Here is a 22,845-nt window from a genome sequence, read left to right as displayed (position 1 = left end):
CTGAATAGTAGGCTACATAGAATATTCCTTTTAAGTTGTGTGTTCCTGCCCTATGTTAACGGTTTTATTTTAAATAATACCAATTTTCTCTACAACTGAGTATAACTGTATACATTACAAGATGTATTAGTATTTTTGGTATTCTTCCGTAAGGTAAAATTTACAGTAACTAGTGACTCACTGGGTGACACTCACGTCAGCGTCACCAAACAAATCGTTTAGTCAGAATTAATCGTTCCTAGTGGTTGTATGTCGTGTGTGTCGTGTATGTCATGTGCGTCGTTGTGACTCGTTATTGATATTAAATCTTTGCATGTGTGTGCATCATTGTGACATTATTATTAGGTAAGCTACAAACCTCTTGGAAAAGCGGAATGTTGCAAGCCCAATACCTCTAACAAGGAAAAAATATTAGTGAGGGGAGGAAATAAGAAAATAAATTATATGACAAGTAAAGAATATAAAATATCTCAAGGTCAGTAACAACGTTAAAAGCAGTCATAAATAAACTACCTTATGAAGAGAGACTTCTGTCAGCTTGTTCAACATAAAAACATTCGCTGCAAGTTTGGACTTTTAAAGTTTCATCGTTTCAACTACCTGATTAGTTGGACATTTCAATCGGATCACAGCTGGAATAAAACTTCTAGAATATTGTGTAGTGTTGAGCCTTATGATGGAGAAGGCAAGGTGGGCGTTATTCCATATCATATTTATCCAATATAGTATTATTATCAATTCTCCAACAAGTGCAAAAAGTACCTCTTCCTGCTAATACCAGATAACTTAGAATCCAGGAAATCAGCGATCTTTATAAAAACAAAACCTAAGGAAAATACCATAAGCATTAAGATCGATCAGTGTTTCAGTTTCATGAGACCGAGAAACTAAACCAGTCTTATGTCATTTGGCTGGATGGAGTTGTAAGATTTTTGTTACAAGTAGAGAATACACTTTGTTTCCTGGAGCGAGTCGATAGAAGGAAGAAAGGAAGAAGTTAGCCTAATGTTGAACTATTACCAAAATGAATTTACAATTAAGCCTACTGTCTAACAGGTAATGACCATTTTGAAAGCTTATTTTTCGAGTGTCGAGTAATGTTTTTAATAGGCCTATTACAAACCTCGTAAATAGAACCTCCCCAAGGTTTAGCAGAGGATAATAGATTTCATGGTGTGAGCGACTTTCAGCTCGGTAGGTGTGGCACCTTAGGTTAGGTCTAGTGATGTTAGTGTGTATGCCTGTAAATGACAGCAGTATTTTGTTTAGCGAAGTAAAAAAACTGGGTCCAACGAACCCAATGTGATGTGCTACACCATGTAGGCCTATGTTTTTATTTTTTCCCAATAGGTTGATTGTGAGTGGGCGATATCTCTTTTCAACGTGAGTGTTTTTTCACTAAGGCCATCAACTCTGTGTTAGAATCAGTATCCCGTTTAAGCATCATGCTATAATTTACTTGCACCAATGGTGCAACGCACTTTGATGGCAACAGTATATGTTTAGGAAAGGTCGCAATGGTATTTTAAAGTACCGGTATCTCGCATATCACAGTAATGTTTTGGATTTCATTAAACTACTTTTATATGGCCCCTTTTTTCTTTATATACAAGTTTTTTTTTTTTTTTACCTTTAGACTATTATTTTATTTTAAGTTTTCTGAACATAAAAATGTATTTTGCTTGTCCCATATTCTATGTATAGGCTATGTGTTCATGTTGAATAGCAATGACGAAAATGATCACACCATGTTTATTTTTTAATATTTGTTCTACAGCTGAGTGACAAAACGTGTTACAATTTCAATTCCTGACTTTTTGGATGAGAAAAATCATAAAGGGAAATGCGTGTTGACGTATAACGTCTTCAGATGACTTTAGGTGGGTTGGAATTTCACTTAGGAATATTAATTTCTGCATACCTACCTCATTTGGACTCAGTACACAATTATGAAGGTTTACTTATTAATGACGTAAGATATCAAGAAGTTAATTGGTATTTGTGGTTTAATATCAAACAATAACAATTTAAATAATTTGATAATTATAATTTTAGTAAGTTTGAAATAAAATAGATTAAGAAAAATATTTTGTAGGTCTACGATTATTTTACGAGTACGTTGCCTTATGTGCGAGTTTTTCACCAAATACAATTTGGGATATGTTCCAGCTTTACATTCTCTCTGGTCAAATTGTGCTTCTCGCTTTAAGCTATGGTATAATGTGAGGTCAGTTCTATAGAATATAATAGTAAGGCAAGTATTTCAAAGTCAATCATCACACCGTATAATATCCCTTACATGTCCACTTGTCACCTGTAGAATATGTAAGTGTTTTTTTTTTCTCTGATTTTTACCTTTGCATCTCATATACACACGCAGTCGATATATATATATATATATATATATATATATATATATATATATATATATATATATATATATATATATATATATATATATATATATATATATATAGTGTGTGTGAGTGTGTGTGCAGTATGTAGGCTATACATACATTGAAGTTAATCTCGATAACTCATGATCTTTTGGTCATTGCCACAAACCGTGAAATTGTATACCTCTTTTTATGTTACTTACCTGCTCATTAGAAATAAAAGGTACTTATTATTTCTGAGATAAATCGATATCGAGTAGGGAAGTCTCGCGTGTCCGTCGCATGCTTACGTCTTGTCATACCGTTGTCGATTACAGCTCTGTTGGTTTTCAAGAATTTCTGCTCAGCTTTCGTATTGACCGTGGACGTTTATTTATCAATATTGTGTGTTAGAATGTGAGCAGAAATTTTCATGATGCGCCTTATTCTCTCCATTATGTAGCGATTTGCTTATTTGCTCAATCATCAAAGTATATATTTTGCTTTTAGGCTCAAACACGTCCTTTTGGTGCTGTTGCTGTATGTACTCTTGTATATAAATAATAGAAACAAAGCTTTGCATGGAAGGTTAACATAGAGTATTAATGTTAAACTCTGTGTATATATATATATATATATATATATATATATATATATATATATATATATATATATATATATATATATATATATATATATATATATATATAGTGTGTGTGTGTGTGTAATTAATGAGTTCGTAACACACAACTGATTGCAGCTTTAAAATTGTCGTTAAGATTCTTGGAGCAAATTTCGTGGTGTGTATTTGGGTAATTGGCGATTGACTTCGGTAACCGGAAAGGACCTCTTTGTTTTTGTGGGTAACTGTCTAATAAACGGTTATGTTGGCTTTAGCTTAACGCTTGAATGCGCTGAGTGACTTAGCACATTATGGACTTATTCTATGCTTTTTGGTCCCAGCTTTTGGTTTGTAACGTCATAGAGTGCGTTCTTTACTATAGAGTGCTTTCAATGACGTCACTGGGAATCGCCGGTGGCCATGCTGGAGGGCATACAAAGCGAAAACATGGCGGCTGCTACAGCGAATATGGACAATGAGAGCGACTTTGTCAAACAATTGTCGGGTGATGACAAGCGTTTTTACAAGCAGAAACTCGATCTAATTGATGGCCTAGATCCATACCAGATGCAGAATACATTCAGTCAAAATATTGAGGATTTTCCCATTATTTCATACATTGATGTGGTGAACTACTTGGTACTGTCGGCCACCCCAGAACATGAGTGGGCATACATTTCCATTGAATAATCTGCTTCCAGAATTTGTTGTTTTTCCATTTAATGCTTTTAAGTCCAAAATTAGATAAACACTGGGCCGATGAAGAGAGTGTTTATAATTATAATGCTAATATTGATCATTTAGCCTAACCTTGTGTATTATAATTTTTTATTGTCAAAATGTATGTAAAAGTTTTGCATTATGTCAAATCTTTATCAGTTCATGCCTAACCATTGTGTTTGTGTTTGGTTACAAATGCTATAATTTCTTATATACATATAAACATATGATGGACAAACTCTATTGTAATGCTCTTGGATGATCGTTTTGCCTCCTTGCAATTAAATGCGCAAGTTTAATTATTTTTTCGATGTTTCATATATAAGCTGAAGACCCCTTCGGATTAAACCAGCTTTCAGATATTATTATTATTTATAATCAATGTTTATTCATCACATAGGCCTGTATGTCTGCACAATTTAATACAAAAATTAAAATAAAGATAAATATACACTTAATTATATATAGGCATGAGCACCTTGGCGAAAGAGAGACCTAGGTAAGTAGCCTTTGTTAATATAGCCAATGTGGGCGCTTTTAATTTTTGTTTTGTAAATCTGAGATGCCCCTTTTGATGTTTAAAAATTGAGATGCCCCCTGCCCCACACACACTACACACTGAACTGACGATGATACTTTTGAAGTCACCCATGCGATCGGATATAGCATGTTTACACAGGAATAATGATACTTTTAGGGCCTAGCCGAGACTGACCTGATATGAAATAATCAGAACAGATACGTGCTTAGGGTAGTGAGGATTCACGTAGATCAGCCCGTGATATTCTGGTCAACCACAAGTCACGTCTGCACTTGGATAATTCTTCTGTATCTTTGTCCTGATTCTGAATAACTGCCGGTATGCGGTAGAAACTCTTGTCATCTCTTCGTCCTCGATTCCCACAGCCAACAATAGCGCAAAAACAGGGCATTGTGTGAATGTGAATGTGATGAAATGGCTAAATATTCAACAGCTCAACCATAGCTATTCACTGAACGCGTCTTTGTATGCCCTCCAAGATGGCGGACCGGAAGTTTGATGACGTGTATTGAAAGGACTCTATACGTCCATAGCATTTTGCATTTTTATAGACATTGTAATTACACACTGAGCATCTTTGATGTACTGATGAAAACATGTATTAAAATGTTCCTCGTTTTTTTTGGAAGGTTTAGGATTATTCAATAAGCTTTTTTTTTTTCTTTCATGACTAATATAACATTTATCAATTGCATTTCTTGGTAACAGTCACATGCTTAGGATAAAAATTTATGAACGGTTATCTTCAACCGTTCGGTAGTTCTTTACATTTACGTGAATATGTTTTATGTATGTTAAGCATTAAGGCGCTTCAAGTACATAATGTGGGCTTAAACAGACATATAAGTAATCATAATCAAATTCATAGGCCTATTTGGACTACAAAGTCAAGGTAGGACCAATCAACGAAAAAAAAAAAAAAAAAAAAAAAACGTTAAACAATTGCGACTTTATTCTCTTAGACAGGAAGGTTCATCGTACAGTGCTCCATTCATTCCGCGTGATCAAACCATCTCATGACACTTGTATATCCTTTCATCTCAACTATTTGTGTATCCTTATTTCTCACTGTCCATTTTTTTTTAACACCATTTACCTTACATTATACTCGCACAGTTCATATCAATAGCTTACTTCCTTTTTTTTTTTTCTTTCATGCACACCCAGAATCCACATTTCACCCCCTTAAATAGATTTTGATCAACATTGTCTTCATGGTCTCCGGCCACATCCTACCACATCCCTTGTTTCACCTATTCATTCTCCCTTTTTTTCTATCCTAATTCCATCATTTGTATATTTACTCGCGAATATTTACTCCTTTAATTTCGTCTATTATATATATTAACATTCATCACCACGTTTTTCATTTACCCTCACAACCTTACTCTTGCACTCATTTACAGTACTTTGAACTTTCGTCTTGCATTAGTTTCTGCACTTTTACCTAACTCCTCAGTGTGCAGTGCATCATCAAGATTTATTTTGCTCCCCCATCATTTACTTATTTCTTATCCCATAACTTACCAATTACATCTCGTGTGTCTTTTTTTTCTTACTTGTTAGTCAGTTTTCCGACTTCTTGTCTGTCAGTTTTCTGACATCTTGTATGTCTTTAAAAATATTGAAAATCCGTCTACAAGTAGCCCTGCCTTATCTCTGATCCACTTTAATAGCAAGTTGGTAGGTTGTCCTAGGGACCTGTTGACATACTACCACTAGTGTTATTGGGGCCTTTGATTGAACAGACAGTGCTGCACTGGACCCCTCTCAAGTCATGGCTCATTTTTCCTTTGTCTACACATACACCGAATAGTCTGGCCTATTCTTTACGCATTTTATCTTTCCTAATACACTTTACAACACAAGATAACCTGAAAATCTTCTTCACGTAAGGGGTTAACTAGTGCACTGTAATTTTTCAGTGGCTAGGGTAGCAGAGACTCTTTAGCTATGGTAAGCAGCTCTTCTAGGAGAAGGAAAATCCAAAATTAAACCATTGTTCTCTAGTTTTGGGTAGTGCCATGACCTCTGTAACATGGCCTTCCACCATCTTTGGTTAGAATTATTTTGCTTGAGGGTACACTCATACACAGTATTCTGTCTGTGTCCTTATTTCCTTTTCCGACTGGACTATTTTCCATGCTGGAGCCCTTGTGCTTATGACATCCTACTTTTCCAACTATGGTTGTAGCTTAGCTAGTAATAATAAAGATTTGCTCACACGGTTTTCATTTAAAATCATTTAGTTACTCTTTAAACAAATTACCCTCTATACATAAACCCTGAATACCCTCCACATTGCATATCTGCCTCATGGGCCTATTCGCAGTGCCATGTATGCCATCACCAGCTTTTTCCTTTTATTCAAAGACTACTTGTTAAACTGTCTCATGACAGACTTGATCCATTCTATTAAACCATCTCTCGTATGCCGTACATTTTTAACCAAAATCTTAGCATGCATCCCCCATCTATACTCTTATACAAGTTTTTTTTTTTCCTATCATCATTACCGAAAGATTACTATTCTTAACCAATTCTTTGTAATATTAGCCTCATCTTAAAACAACTTACGTACCATAGTCTACCCACTCAATTCTGCTTTTCACACTGTACTTGACATCTCAATCGCAATACTAACGACTTCTGATATTGTTTTCTTCCTTGTCCCTGAGACTCCATAACTCTTTGAGTTGTAACTGCATTATGTTTTAAGGCTCTAGTAAGGCTCCAAGTTTCTTTAAGGTCATACTGGTAAGACCATCTGATTAAATACTTTTCTTTTTATAGAGGAGGTGACACTTTACTTTCATAGTCTCATTTTGTTTACCAAAAGCTCTCCATCGCTCATCCTTCTTTTAATTTCGGTCACATGTCCTGGGGAACACTTACTGTCTGTCGTAAATACGTACATTCATTAACAATCTCTAGAAGTTCGTCCTTAAATCTTATTTGTTGTCTCTCTGCATTTTCATTGAACTATATCAGAGTTTTACTCCTATTTATTTTTAGTTCTACATTTCTGCTTTCTCTTTTAAAATCTTCTACATCTTTTGCAATACTTATCATTAGTCACTAAATAGAGCTATGTCGTCGGCAAATCTTGAGTTTTTAATTCCTACATTTTCCCATTCTAAATTCTTAGAAACTTCTAGGTACACTGTGAATAATTTACACTTTCCTCAATCGGCTTTTTCTTACTATCTGTATATAGTTCTAGATAATATGTTGCACTTCCCACAGACATGTCTTCAAGCGCTCTAACAGAAGATTCATCTATTCCTTGTCTTTGAAGGGCTTTCATTGCTGCTGAAGTTTTGATAAAATGAAAAGCTTTCCCTAGTCTATAAATGCCATACATAGTGGTTTGTCATACTCTGTTGATTTTTCCACTAGCTTGTTAATTACATGGATATGGTCAGTTGATGAAAAGAAATCTACGTGTTTTACTACTCCTCGTTTGTTCAAATCTTGATTTTCATACTTTAAAACAAATATTTCTTTCTGATCCATTCAGTCTCATTTTCATCAATTTTATGTTTCTTCATTTCTTTAGTGTTTTCTCAATTTTGGTCTGATTGTGTTTACGAATGTCTTCGAGTTTTAGTTTGTTTATTGTTGTGGATAGTTCTGCCAATTCTTTTTCATCTGTTAGATTTTACCTTCCTTTCCAATCTTTTCTTGATTAGACTTTGTCTTTTCTGACGGTTATCCTTGAACTTGTTTAAAAACTTTGCCTTCTGTTTTGTGTGCTGATTCCAACACAAAGTTTGTCAAATTATTGTTAATTTCTTCTTTGCTTGCTTCCATTTTATCATTTAGCTGCGAATACCTATTTAGTATAAGAAAACTAAACTTATCAGATATTTCTCTTATTACTGGAGTGTTTATTTTCTTTCTTAAAATTAGTTTTTCTCTTTCTTTCCTTAAATCTAGACAAATTTTACTTCACAATTCTATGGTCGATTTACTTAACTTGTTTAACACTATATATATATATATATATATATATATATATATATATATATATATATATATATATATATATATATATATATATATATATATATATATATATGTGTGTGTGTGTGTGTGTATATATACATATTTATATGTATATATATACATATATATACATATACATACATATATATATATGTATATATATATATATATATATATATATATATATATATATATATATATATATATATATATATGTGTGTGTCCAAACAGGCACACCAAAATTAATAACAATAGTGCATACAAAAAAAAGATATTACCAAAGCAAAAAGAAAAATGCATGATAAAACCAAGATCATACATATGGTACATTGCTAGCAAATGATTACATGGTACCAAAAAACAAAACAAATTCTGACTTACAAATGATTCGGTAACTATTAAAGGAAAATTATAAGGGCTATTTGATTTTCTAATGACTCCTTCCTCTAACATTTTACCTACTTCATCATTTATTTCATTCTGGAATTTCATAGGGAGTCTGTACGAGGGTACATATATAATTTTCTGTTTGTCTTTTAACCTTATTTGATGCTCGATCACATCTGTTTTCCCTAAGGATCCATCCGTAGTGGAAAAGACATCTGTATATTTATTTAAAAGTTCAAAAATTTTCTGCTGAATTTCTTCGTCTTGAATGTCCTTACTGATTTTATTTTTAATAGATCGTAAAAGGGATTCATCCGCAACTGATTGAGAGTGATTGATTTCAGCAACGGTAAGAATACGATGTTTATAAACTTCTACATCCAAGATATGTTGATTTTTGTGAATTACTAAAGTGTTATTTAAATGATTACAGACTTCGATATTACATTGCTGATGTGAGCCTACTGTATAAATAGCTTGTGTGACAGACAATCCGTTGGTTTTCAAAGTATCGGAAAGGATTAATATTTCAGATCCCGGTAGTGTTTTCTTTATTTGCACTATTAAATTCGAAGGTATGTTTGGTTCGATATATTGCGTGCAAGATGATATTACGGGTGAACGAGAATTCTGCTGGGTCGCGTGTATTATTTCTTTATTAGTGAGACAAGTTATTGGTTCTTCAACGTACGTTACGGTTACATTTGTCGTCTCCTTATTATCCAAAACAGACTTTAAAGTATTAGAAGACTTATAGAATTTCCCTTTGATATACACGCCGTGCTTTGCAGGAGCTAAGATAATGTTTTGATTTCCCATAGATGGGTATCCTATAATTACAGCTGGATACATATTAATGTTTTTCACAACAACAAATGTATCGGCAAACGTGCGATTACCGACTCTGAACTGAATATGAGTTATGCCTATGACGTTTAATTCATTATTTCCTATACCTGAAAGTCTGATTCCTGATTTTTCAATCGGAAAGTTCGAAAACAACAAATGATGCGTCTTCAAATCCATAATATTACGTGGACTACCAGAGTCAAAAAATAACGTAAAGGATTTGTGTTCTAAATTTACAGCATATAAGGTTGGCCGTAACTCATTTTGGCTTATTATTGTATGAATTCGTTGCAAATCTACGGGAGCATGCACTGTTTTACTTAATTCGGCCGTGTGTTTCATAGGAAAATCTATTGTCTCACATTTATCTGATAAAACATTAAATTGATTATTCAATACTATTGATGTTGACATAAATGACCTTGACCCAACATCACTCTCTTCCCCTCTAGAGTTAACTATGTGGTATTTGCTTTGTTCTGCACATTCTGAAAATTAGGCTGACTTTGCGAGGTCTGGTTTGACGGCCCAGGCTCAGCGATATTTGAAGTGTTTGTTTGTTTCGGACTCTGAACTGCATTGACATTTTGTTGTTTCTTCTTATTGTTAAAATGAGGATTTTTCTTTTTATTTCCATATGGAACTGACTGTGGAATTGACTGTGCATTTCTAGGATATTGTTGTGTCTTACGCGCGTAACATTGACTATAAGAATGTGATCCTGTGTTGTGAACTGAACAAAATTTCGTTCTACAGTCTGCGCTTATGTGACCTTGACGTTTGCAGTTGTAACACGTCACTCCCGCTACTGGATTATTAATTACGTTCACTGTTTGTGGTTTTGTTTCATTCTTAGCAAAAACTTGAGTTAACACGGGATCGAGATCTGGACACTTGGACATGTGCTTCTTTATCTGTTTATAGACATCCAATTCCGTACTTGCAGGCATTAACTTCTTATCAAAGCACCGCACTAAAGCTTCAGGCAACATAAGTGTCATGCAAGTTAAATACATTAATCGTAAAAAATCTTTCACGGAGATATTATCGTTAGTAACCCAAGTGGAATTACCTAAAATGTCCTGATATTCGTTAAGCCTATCAGCTATGAGAGCTGCTCTCTCAACAACATTAAGCCGATTCATAGTGGCTTGATTAAGTGTATTTCGTAACGTTAACACCACATCCAAAGCTTCTTCACCCCCATAGATCGCGCGTAACCTAACTTTGAAATCATCCCAAGTAACTGCTTCCTGAAATGAAACACCTCTTAAATACGCACTCGCATCCCCCTTAGAAAAATCTATAAAACTTTTAGCTTCTTGTAATTGTACAAAAGGATCTACGATTTGTTTGGCATTTAAATGGGCATCAACGGATGAAATCCATGACTCCACATTTTGTGGCAAGAACCCGTTGACACGGCCTTGAAAAGGAAGGATTGCTGACCTGGCATTTACAAGCGTCACAATTGGAGGAGGATTAGCCTGGCCTACACCACTAGGTCCAGGGGTAGGGCTGACAGGAGGAGCCATGACTGCTGTATTCTTTTTTTTTCTATCTCTTTGACCCCTTTCAATCCTATCAAAATATCTATATGAGTACAGACGCCCACTGCGTAAACGCATATGTATAATAAAATTCCCCCAACAATGTTACTAATCCCAATACATTTCCCCCCAAGAGTTTATGAAAGAAAAAGGAATTAGCACAAAGAAAGAAAAATTCTAAATGAGAATTCGGAGTTTCTTATAACAAAGTTTAGGAATTCACTCACCCCAGTAATATTTGACTAACGACTTGTGACAACTACACTTCACTGCACAAACTGAAATGAATACAAAATCTTTGTACTTAGCTTTATATGTAGTCGAGTCGTCTCTCTCTCTCTCTCTCTTGATGTTTTGTTAGCGATGTCTCGTTCTAGTTTCTTGTAGAATGTAGGTCTTCCTGGATATGTTTTGCAATAGTTGAATGCCAGTCCTTGGGTTTCCTAGGATGTTGATTGAAGATTCTATTTGTATACTAACATATGTTGGTGTTAGCATTTTCGTTGGACTCAGTCAAAATTGTAGATATTTGTAGATAGTTCTGAGTTCTTGAAGATCTTTATCAGGTATTACAGCTTTTATGTTGAAGTCTTGAAGATATATCTCTGGTTTTACAGCTATTTATTTTTGAAGTCTTGAAGATATTTCTCTAATTCTTAGAGTATAACCGCTGTCTTTGAGTTTAAGCGCTGCCACCATTTATTGGTGTGCTACTGTCTTAAGCACACATTTGAGTATGAGTTGTTTTCAGATATATTTAGATGGTTTATTGAACACATCTTGGTGGTTTTTTAAGTTTTATTGTATATAAACAACTGAGTTAAACATCTCCATCACTGGAGGAAGCTGTGTTGGTCCACATGACCAATTCTGGTGAAGTTTTGATAAGAACTGAACAAATTACTGATATCCCAAAAATCGTACACTTGCTTTAATTTGGATAAGTGACGGAATCGGAAGACACCTGCATCCGGTGACGTCACAAACTTTCACACGAAGAGTTAATGTGTTGACACTAAGAAAGAATGACAACTCAGCATCTTACATCCTGTACACAAATTGAGTTGACCATAGCAAATCTCACGGCCAGCTCTTCCAACCAACATGACATATTACGTCATTTGTTTTAAACATGTAATATTAATATTCTAATCATTACATATATACATATTTATATGTATATATATACATATATATACATATACATACATATATATATGTATATATATATATATGTATATATATACATATATGTATATATGTATATATATTTATATATATGTATATATATATATTCATATATATATATATATATATATATATATATATATATATATATATATATATATATATATTTATATATATGTATATATATACAGTATATGTGTGTATTATATATACATGGCTATATATATATATATATATATATTATATAGCCTATACATATGAATATAAAAGATTATTATTATTATTATTATTATTATTATTATTATTATTATTATTATTATTATTATTATTAGCTAAGCTACAGCCCTAGTAGGAAAATAATAATAATAATAATAATAATAATAATAATAATAATAATAATAATAATAATAATAATAATAATAGTAATAGTAATAATACTATGCAGAGTTGAGAGTTTAGTTTAAACTTTGGTAAAACCTCAACTTCAGGCAGGTCATTCTCTCTCTCTCTCTCTCTCTCTCTCTCTCTCTCTCTCTCTCTCTCTCTCTCTCTCCTCTCTCTCTCTCTCTCTCTCGTACATAACATTAACGACAAGTTAAGAGAATAAAACGAGCAACATAGTTCAAGCACGTGATTCTTACAAGGAATACACTAAAAGAGACCCGAATACCAAATGATTAAGGGTTTGGTTAGGATGTTGCGTGACACGATTGCCTTTCAATTCCCCCTCCCTGTAAAAGCCCTGACGAAGATTGATGTCTCGTGGGACGAAGAAGGTTTTGTTTTACAGACTCTAATTACGATGTCACAGTCACACCCCGACTCGCCTTTAATCTGCCAATGTTTTAATTTGATTTGTGGATGGGCGGACACGCTTGAGCGTTTCATCTTATGCATTTTATTTGAATGCACACGCACATAGTGATTGATGGATAGGTCGACAGTGGGAAAGAGATTGAGGAGCTAGTAATGCTCTTCAGTCGATTGGAGGTTTGTTAATACACTTTCAACTGTTCTTGATATCATTAAGATAATGGAGTTTTGTAAGTTCTTGACTAGTAAGTATATATACCGAGGAAGTTTTGCAACTACCATTGTTACTTTCACGTTGATATGTTTTTACTTTTAAAATCTAAGTTAGGTTTTGATATTCTTTTCAGAAGATGGAAATTTATGCGAAACATTTACCTGTAATAGTCATCACTGATTTATTATGATTACTATATTTGGAATACTAATGATAGTTTAAGAGAGAAATATCTTACATTTATTGCCTGTATTGCAATCTATGGCAAATGAAAAGAAATTAATTTTTAATTATGTAATACCATTTGGTTTTGCAAATCATATTAAATATAAGGTCTAGTAAATTTTAGTATGGACATTACTATAAATAACATATGTAATAGGAAAGGGCGTAATTTGATGGAGACTAAAATATCCTTTCGAATTGTACCAATATCTCATGCTCCACATTCTTACCTTAATTAAAATAACCTGTTTATCCAAATCTAACCCTTCGAATAGTTCCCAAAAATAAAATTCACTTCGTTGATTTGTGTTAATTTTCCCCTTGGCAGCCAAGCTTAGTAGTGATCATTTTCTTGTCTGATATTCAGACGTTTATTATCATTTCATTTTGAGAATTAATGTTAAGCTGTAGGCAACCCTCGGCCCATAAATAACTCCCCCTTTTGTCTTTCCATATTCCTTCTAGCTACGTTTTGGGCCCAATCTAAAAAAGTGGGATAGGCTGACTTCCCATTGACATTTAATCATTAATAAAGAAAAAGTGAGGAGTAAATTACTTTTCCAGATAAAGGAATCAAATTCTAGAATTCAATTTACAAATTATTATCTATTGATAAAACAAGACTTTATTTAGCGGTGAAAGAGTCGACATTGGAAAGAAGACTGTGATGGAAACTGTGAAGGAATTGATTTGATTAATGGAATGTATGGCTTCAGATCTAAGAACGAAATGATTCATTTGGTCTAATCCGTATTTTCAGTGTTACCAAAAATCTTTACAAATGCAGGCTGTTGAAAAATAAGAAATTTTCTCGCTTGTCGTAGAAAAGTCTGAAGGAGTTGAAAAAGAGATTTGATTTGCAGTGTCGAATCAGGCCAAGTTTTATTCCGTATCGCGCTGAGCTCCCAGACTAATTTGTATTTGTTAATTAGAACAAAATTAGGCGAGACTCAGCGCGAGCTTCCTATGAAAGATTGGGAGTAAAAATCTGAATTTCTTGCACCCGTAAAGGATTTATTTCCAGGTAAAAAGATAAAAAAAAATGGGAAACCAATGATGGGAAGGAAAGAAAGTGCGGAAAAAAAGAACAGAGGCTCTTGATTTTCGGCGCAGCCTAAGAAAAAGCAGATTTAGCTATAATAACCCTTAGGACGTCAGAGTCAGCTGTAGTTTCATCACATTTTCACATCATTCATCTGGCCTCCAGCTCTCGCAATCCATTCTTTATGCTTCTATCATCTTCAACAGTTAGCATCGTTTATATATGAATCTCTCTCTCTCTCTCTCCTCTCTCTCTCTCTCTCTCTCTTCTCTCTCTCTCTCTCTCTCTCTCTCTCTCTCTCTCTCTCTCTCTCTCTCTATTATACAGGTCATCTATATATATATATATATATATATATATATATATATATATATATATAATGTATATATATATATATATATATATATATATATATATATATATATATATATTTATATATACATATAATATACAAACATATGCACATATATATGCACATAAATATATATAATTTTAGATTGGTTTATATGTACGCACATTATATTTATATATATATATATATATATACATATATATATATATATATATATATATATATATATATGTGTGTGTGTATATATATATATATATATATATATATATATATATATATATATATATATATAATATATATATACATACATACATATGCATAAATATATTGTTTTTGCATGTTTACAGAGGAACTGTGAATGACATAGAAAAATGTCTTTGGTTTTTGGGTCGTTATTTATAGGGTTGTGATGACCTACTAGAAACTTAATTGTATCATAACCTGTTGAACGGGCCTTTGTGAGACAAGGAGGGTGGTTTGGGATAGCTTATAGGTCTTCCTGCAAAGTTACCACCAGCCATTGCCTGGTCCTCTTTGGCTCTAACTTGGGTGAAGAGAAAGCTTAGGCGATAATCTCTAGGACTAAGTTGTGTTCTTTGTCTCTGCCATTTACGTCTCTGCCATTTACAAGCATCATTTAATACCCTTAGAATATTCCTGGTTTTAATCCGTACATTGTGATTTTACTCATTATTTTGATATCGTTCTTTCAGTACTGTGCAAACTCGAACGGTCTTAAGAATAAGATAAATTTAGACAATGCCACCTATTTATTGTAAACTCAAGTTATCACTCTGCGTTGCTTTGCTATAGTTTTATTTCTGTAATGATTATTTTGTTTTTGCAACATATAGCTTAGAATACTTGAATTACCATTTTATGATTTTATGCATGACAAAATAGGGAGTTTGTTGATAATTAGGGGATATCTTTTGTAAGGTTTGCAGAACTTACTGGTTGTATCTTGGATTAACGGGGCATATATATAGGTATATGTTGCAGGCATAATTTGTTTTGTAGAACTTTCATATACAGTTTTTATGAAATTGCCTACATTCATCCTTTTTATTTTTTCTTTATTTTATTTATTTTTTTTTTGTGTGTGAAAAAGAACTTATGAATTAGTGGCTAACAACAGATTTCAGTAAAATTCGTCGCTATCGGTAGTTTCATATCACTACGAGGCATCGGATCCACCATCAGTAGATGCTAGGTTATACCTCTCTGTACCAAGATGGAATATTCCATCTTGCTCTGTACCTCGAGTCGCTGTATACGATGTTTGTCACCATCGGATATACAGTATATGCACACTTACACTAACTTTATGATAACCTACATATCCTTGTTTTGCTGTTGATTACAGGAGGAATTTTTCATAAGTTCACATTATTTGCTATCGTAGGCTATATTACTTTCAACAATGAAGAAAATCTTTATTAGTTATCAAGTGATTATAGAATATTTTTTTTTTCAGAATTATTTTTTTATTATTTTACTCTTAATAATAGTAAAGCCTTGCGATTCTATGCGTAAATTTTTTTTTCATATTCACCGTTAAGTGATTATGTGATTGAGTGATAATTCCACGGTAGATGTCCACCCCAAATCCAAAGCTAATTCCTTCAAAAAGAAGGCAACCGTGTTACCCTATAGTACGAATGGGAAAAAGGCACTCTAATAGATGATGATGATAGCCGTCGAAAGATATAAAACTACACGTCGGGAACGAACCTGACGTTATCCAGGAATATAAATGTATAATTATAAGGTATATAGGCCTATACTATGAACAAAAACTTTTCTTCTTTTGACCAAAGAAACATTTCTGTTCCAGAGAGAGAGAGAGAGAGAGAGAGAGAGAGAGAGAGAGAGAGAGAATATAAATTTGGTTCATTAGACAAATAAGTTCTGGTAATAAATTTTATTTGTGGAATGTGAATAAATGAAAATATGACTGTAGGCGAACTTATATGTATATATATATATATATATATATATCTAAGACATGAAAATGATAATTTGTTGGAATGAAAGTTGAAAAAATAAGGAATAAGATAAGAAAAAATAAAATCTCGTCGTGTGTTATTGTGTTTACAGCTATCAGGGTTACAAATGTGATCAGTGTTACGGTATTGAGGGAAGATTTATATGAATTGATACATTTGTAAAAAATTATTTATCATCTTCATCTCCTCCTACGCCTATTGACGCAAAGGGCCTCGGTTAGATTTCGCCACTCCTCTCTATCTTGAGCTTTTAAATCAATAGTTATCCATTCATCATCTCGTACTTCACGTTTCATAGTCCTCAGCCATGTGGGTGGGCCTTTGAACTCTTCTAGTCCCTTTTGGAGCCCAGTTGAAAGTTTTGATGAACTAATCTCTCTTGTGGAGATCGAAGAGCATGCCCAAACCATCTCCATCTACCCCTCATCATAATGTCATCCATTTTCTCATAGTTTAATATCTAATCCTGGCCTGCCATTTAACTCCCAATATTCTTCTGAGGGCTTTGTTCTTAAATCTACAAAATCTGTTGGATATTGTTTCATTGTCATACCACGATTCGTGTCAATACAGTAACACCGATGTCATTAAAGTGATATATAGCTTTGTTTTTAAATGAAATTTCAGGCGTTTTGATTTCCAAATTTTGGAAATTATTTATTATGTGGAGAAAATTTGGTGTGGTTTCAGATATAACAAAAGTTTGATGGAATTCAAGCTAACAGCTTTCAACGACTTCCATGAATGGTGTTGTTTTTTGCGTGGGGTTGTGGTTGGGAGTCAGAGGAAACTTATTTTTCCTCCGAGAGAGGAAAGTAGGGGGTGTGGGGGAGAGCGACACATCTACGTCTCACTTTGAGAATGCTTTCTGTGTGATCTGAACACGTATGCCAACATAGAAATACACTAAAATAGCCCCTACATAATCATAAATAAAGACTAGAATCTCAAGTGTCTCACTTGGTTGTTGGGTGGGATGTAAGGATGTCTATAGTCTCTAAAGAGGTATGGGGTGTCAGGAGGCTAGAGTAATGCCTCACGTAGGGAAAATCTGCATGGTAACATAAAAACACTCTAAAAGAGTCTTTATATAGTCAAGAATAAAGGCTAGAATCCCAAAGGCTTAATTGGTTGGCTGAAGAAAGGAGAAGGGACTAATATCAAGGAGGGGAGGAGCTTTTTTTTAGTGAAATATCCCAGGTGTGACATACGACCATGTGCTGTATTGTAGGATATACGAATGCTTTTAACTTCCATAATTTTGGTATATATTTGTAAGTGACGTAACCGGTAAGTCAACAAATGTCCTCGTAGCGAAGGAGTTTACTGAATAATGAACTGTGATGGATACATTTTTTTAAAATTGTATATTGTTCAATTAATGGTAAGCTGATTCTTATATTAAGTTGTAGATGTTGTGTGGACTATCTTGGTCAATCTTTTGAAACCTGTTATTTAGCCTACTTATGAAAAGAGCATTGTTACATAGACCAATATAGAGGTCCAAAGTGGGAGTTACTCTGGAAAGAACGCGATAGTTCTCAATGGAACATTTAAATGCACATGATGCACGGTTAGAATAAGGTATCCTTTGATTATTATTTACTTAAAACCTAATGATGTGGCTAAGTAAATAATTATATCTAGTTGACATTTTCTTCCCGGCCTTGGCTGTTTGAGTGCATGCTGCTTCTCGCTTTGCAGGATGAGAAACGGCCCAAATTTCTTGGAATTTTGATGCATGGCTTTAGTAGTTTGGATCACTTTTTGCTTTTGATTCACTATGCGAGATTGATAGGAAGATAAATAAATAAGTTAGAGAAGGACCTACACAATCAATACAATAATTTGGTACCTTTAATATAGCTAAATACCTGCCGTATATAAATGTAAACGACAGATACAAAGAGGAAAATATAGAATTGTTACAACTCGATTTTAGGTTTCTATAGATAAAAATTGTAATGATTTAGAGGTACTTATAACTGATTGAGAAATACTGTAGTTGCATGTGCTTTCAATTCTATATGATTAATTTTGTTATTGATTTAAATCAGCGAATATTAATGATACATGTGAAAACTGAATCGAATATGGAAGTTGGCTTTAAAGATTTTTGGAAAATTCAATTCACAAAGATCGAAGAAATTTGTTAATAGTTTCGGATTGTTTGATATTTCTTCAACTTTCATATCCCCAAAATGTGTTTTTATTGAAACTTTTGCTGATTCGCTTGGATTTTTGCCATCATATATTGAAGATTTTAAGTTTTTATGATTTTTATCCAACAGATAGATAATGGTATCTTTACTGAACATTTCTTGAAAGTCAGATTGTATTGGGGTTAGTAACATATTTTAGTATACAAATTATTTGTACGTCATTACAATCACTGTAGTTACATGTACTTTCATTATAATCCCTGGAGGAAATTTGTTATTAGTGTCTTTTACTTATGAGGTACATGGCTTATTTCTTTTGCACTTTACTTGACTAAAAAGAATATATATCATGCAAGGGGACGGATTTATTAGAGTTCTTTCTTATTTTTGAATCGGTGACGCCTGGATCATTTGAACAATAATTCAAGTGAGAACATTCCTCTTTAACAAGGCAATATTTTTTTTTTTTGTCTGGAAAGTGAATGGTAAGCTTATAAGCAATATGAAATCATCAGGTTTCAAGTAAAACAAAACTTGAAGTTTTACCTAAAAGTTCTCAAATTTGACAGGAAATATGTTTTACCATTGGATACACAAATTCCAATATTTGGTCGGTATAATAACCTGCAATTGATTTATATTCTGTTTTTTGGAAATCTTTTGATATCTAATCGTGTCGTGTTTCTTTTCTTTCAGGTATGTACTCCCATTATCAAATTTCTGCTGCTGTGAGAAGTTACGGTAAGGATTTTATACCTTCTTTGCGCATATACTTAAATTTCACCCGATACATATACAGGTATTTACAAATACACACTATTCATTTATATATGCACTGTATATATATATATATATATATATATATATATATATATATATATATATATATATATATACATAAATATGTATATATATGTGTATATATATACATACATATATATATATATATATATATATATATATATATATATATATATATATATATAAAAACATGCATACTGTATTGTATGCACGCAAATATACTGTATGTCTATTGTAAAACTACATAAACATCTCCGTTTCTAATGAGCTAACTTCTGTTGCATTCAATTTTCTGTATTTTATTATCAGTATTAGTCTGTTGTATAGAAATCCCATGAGCTATCGATAGATCAGTGTGATCGTCGGCGAATCTCACACTGAGAGATTTCACTGGCAAACACGATCTTGCTTCTCCTTAGAGCTTAAAACTAGGGGAGGAGGTTTGCCGGTTTCTGTATGGAAAGTTTGCCCTTGTACCGATTATTATGTATACAGCTTGAGTTTCCAGTACGTTGTGGGACAGCACAAGGACATATACCTATTCTCTGTTGCTTATGAGTGACCTTTAAACGTGTAGTGGAATTACTCTAATTCATTGAAATATAGCTGGAGAGATCATCAAGCATTCAAAATAATGATTTTAAGCATATCCAGTTGATAGTATTTCCTCCCTTAAAGACAGAGACATTTATATGTGTATTTATATGTTTATATATGTAATGTATGTTTTGTTTATAATATATAAATATATATATATATATATATATATATATATATATATATATCTACATATATATGTATTTACATATATATATATATATATATATATATACATATATATGTATCTACATATATATATATTATATATGTGTACTATATATGTGTAATATATATATATATATATATATGTGTAATATGTGTGTGTATATATATATATATATATATATTTTGGGCTCAAGCCATGTCGTCCTGATGGAAGTTCCTATAGGGTAGCTTCCTAGGGTATATTACAACTACGGCGATATTCCCAGAGAATTTACCTTAAGGTACCAGAATTCTAACTCCTGGAGCGAATATCCCTCCTGAAAGGGATATCGCGACATATCAGAGGACGTATTCTTGACACGCCACATGGTAATCTGCATCCCGAACAGAGACTTCATCTTGCAGGGGGCGATTGGCAAGAAACGAATTCGGGAAAGAAAAAGGGGGAGCCGCTCCCAAGGCTCCCTATCTCCCGATTCGTATGCGTGCCTGGCGCCAATCCTGGCGCCATCTGTATTCCTTTTTGCGTAGCTTAACAACTCGGTGTTTTTTCCTGTGTTTCTCGCAAATCTTGGATTTATTCTACTTTTCATGGCTTCTCCGTCTTCATCGGCCTCTGATAAGTTGAGTACCATGTCTTTTATGTATAAATGTAGGCTCTTGGTAAATTTTTGAGTGATTAATAGGATTAATCTTTGATACAAGAGCCGTAGCCTACCGGAGGCGTCATGGACGCTGTCGCTCGCTAGGTATAAGTTTAGTTAGTCAGAGCGACATTCCCGGTTGTTTTGCTTTAATAAATTTTAGCTATTTAGCATTACATAGGATTTCCTTTCGTTCTTAGTATTATTTTGGCGAAGTATTCGCCATTCTGGCCTACGCTAGGCCATGTAGCCTAGTCGTTTGGTCCTAGTACTTCATGCATGATTTTGGTTTTTCCGAGTGTAATAAAAATTTTATTGAAGCTTTAGGCTATGTTTTATACATTTAAGATTGTGTGGAATATTTCCAAGATAGTATACGAGTGAGTTTCGGTGATTTAGGTAATCGATTCTCTTGGTGCCTAGGCTAAGTTGCTTATGGAGCCTTAGTATACTTTCTCATACTCCCCGGTTGCTTTCTTTTCTTCGGAGAAGGTATGCAATCCCTTTCCCTCTGTTTAAGCCTTGGGCTTATCCCTAAGTGGTTTTTTCCGAATCAATTTTCGATAAAACTATACTGGGGTGTTACTGTACCTTCCTGTTCCAGTAAGTCTGGTTCAAAGAGGGACAGAACAACAGAGATTTTTAGTCTGAGTCTGTGTTTGTCTGGCTTGGGGTAGAGTCTCCCTCGCTGGCCTGACACAGACAAAGGTGGCTTAGCCTCCTTAGGTCACTACCGAAGGTTTCTGTGGATATGATTCCTTCTTTTGTGATCTACCAGACTAGTCCTTGTTGCCGTCCTCGGGGGAGGATAAGTTTCTTTCCCTGGGAGTAGCAACACCTTCCTTGTTTTGGTGCTCTGGGAGCTGGCAAGTATTGCTGGCCTCCCCCCTTCGATCTCCCTTAGGCTAAGATAAGTTTCTTGGCTGCGGGTGATCCGTCACTATAGCAAGGTTGGTAGGACCCTCTTGTCCCTTCCCCCTCTATCTCCGTAATGGCCTAGCCATTACAGTACTGTACGTCGTTCTACATCTGGACCTAGTATAGGTTAGGATGTGGAATTGACTCAGCCCCTTGCCGGCCGGCAGAGCTGCCAGCCGGCAAGGGTCTTATATTTTGAGTGCTGCCCGGACCTCCCTTGGTCCCTCATCCATGCCTGCCTGTAGAGCCAGACGGCATTGGTCAGGAAGCCTGAATTAGATTCTCCCCTTCCTTATATGCACTCTTTCGGATTGCTGGGCTTGGAGGTAGTGTACACTCTTATCCCGGCATCCATTCTATTTTTCTTCTAGTGCTGTACCCGACCCGGCTGCCGGCCTCATAGGCCGGCAGCCGGGCAGGTGTAGTCCTCTAGTTCTTTTGCTGCCGGCTGGCATCGGTCTTGTACCTTTGCCGGCCGGCTAATGTCAGCCCTTGTCTGCCGGTCACCAAGAGTGTGGCCGGCAGCCGGGTACTACCTTGTGTAGTTGCCGGCCGGCAGCCATTGCCGGCCAACACTGGCTGTTGCCGGCCGGCAGTTGCTGCCGGCCGGCACATGCATTTGAACCAGAGTTCTGCCGCCTTATAGCTGTTAAGTAGTAT

General features: G+C 34.3%; 1 protein-coding gene across 1 annotated transcript in view; it reads left to right on the top strand.

Annotated features, from left to right (window-relative positions):
- Nucleotides 1-257: 257 nt before the first annotated feature.
- Nucleotides 258-22,845, top strand: part of LOC137645703 (coiled-coil domain-containing protein AGAP005037) — a 1,132,788-nt gene continuing 1,110,200 nt past the window's right edge. Inside the window, exon 1 of the mRNA XM_068378564.1 lies at nt 258-1,056. The gene's annotated coding sequence lies outside the window, so the exon portion shown is untranslated. The remainder of the gene's footprint in view (nt 1,057-22,845) is intronic.

This window comes from Palaemon carinicauda, chromosome 8 (genome assembly GCF_036898095.1).
Source record: "Palaemon carinicauda isolate YSFRI2023 chromosome 8, ASM3689809v2, whole genome shotgun sequence".
Classification (NCBI taxonomy): domain Eukaryota; kingdom Metazoa; phylum Arthropoda; class Malacostraca; order Decapoda; family Palaemonidae; genus Palaemon; species Palaemon carinicauda.
This window is presented reverse-complemented; position numbering and strand designations above follow the sequence as displayed.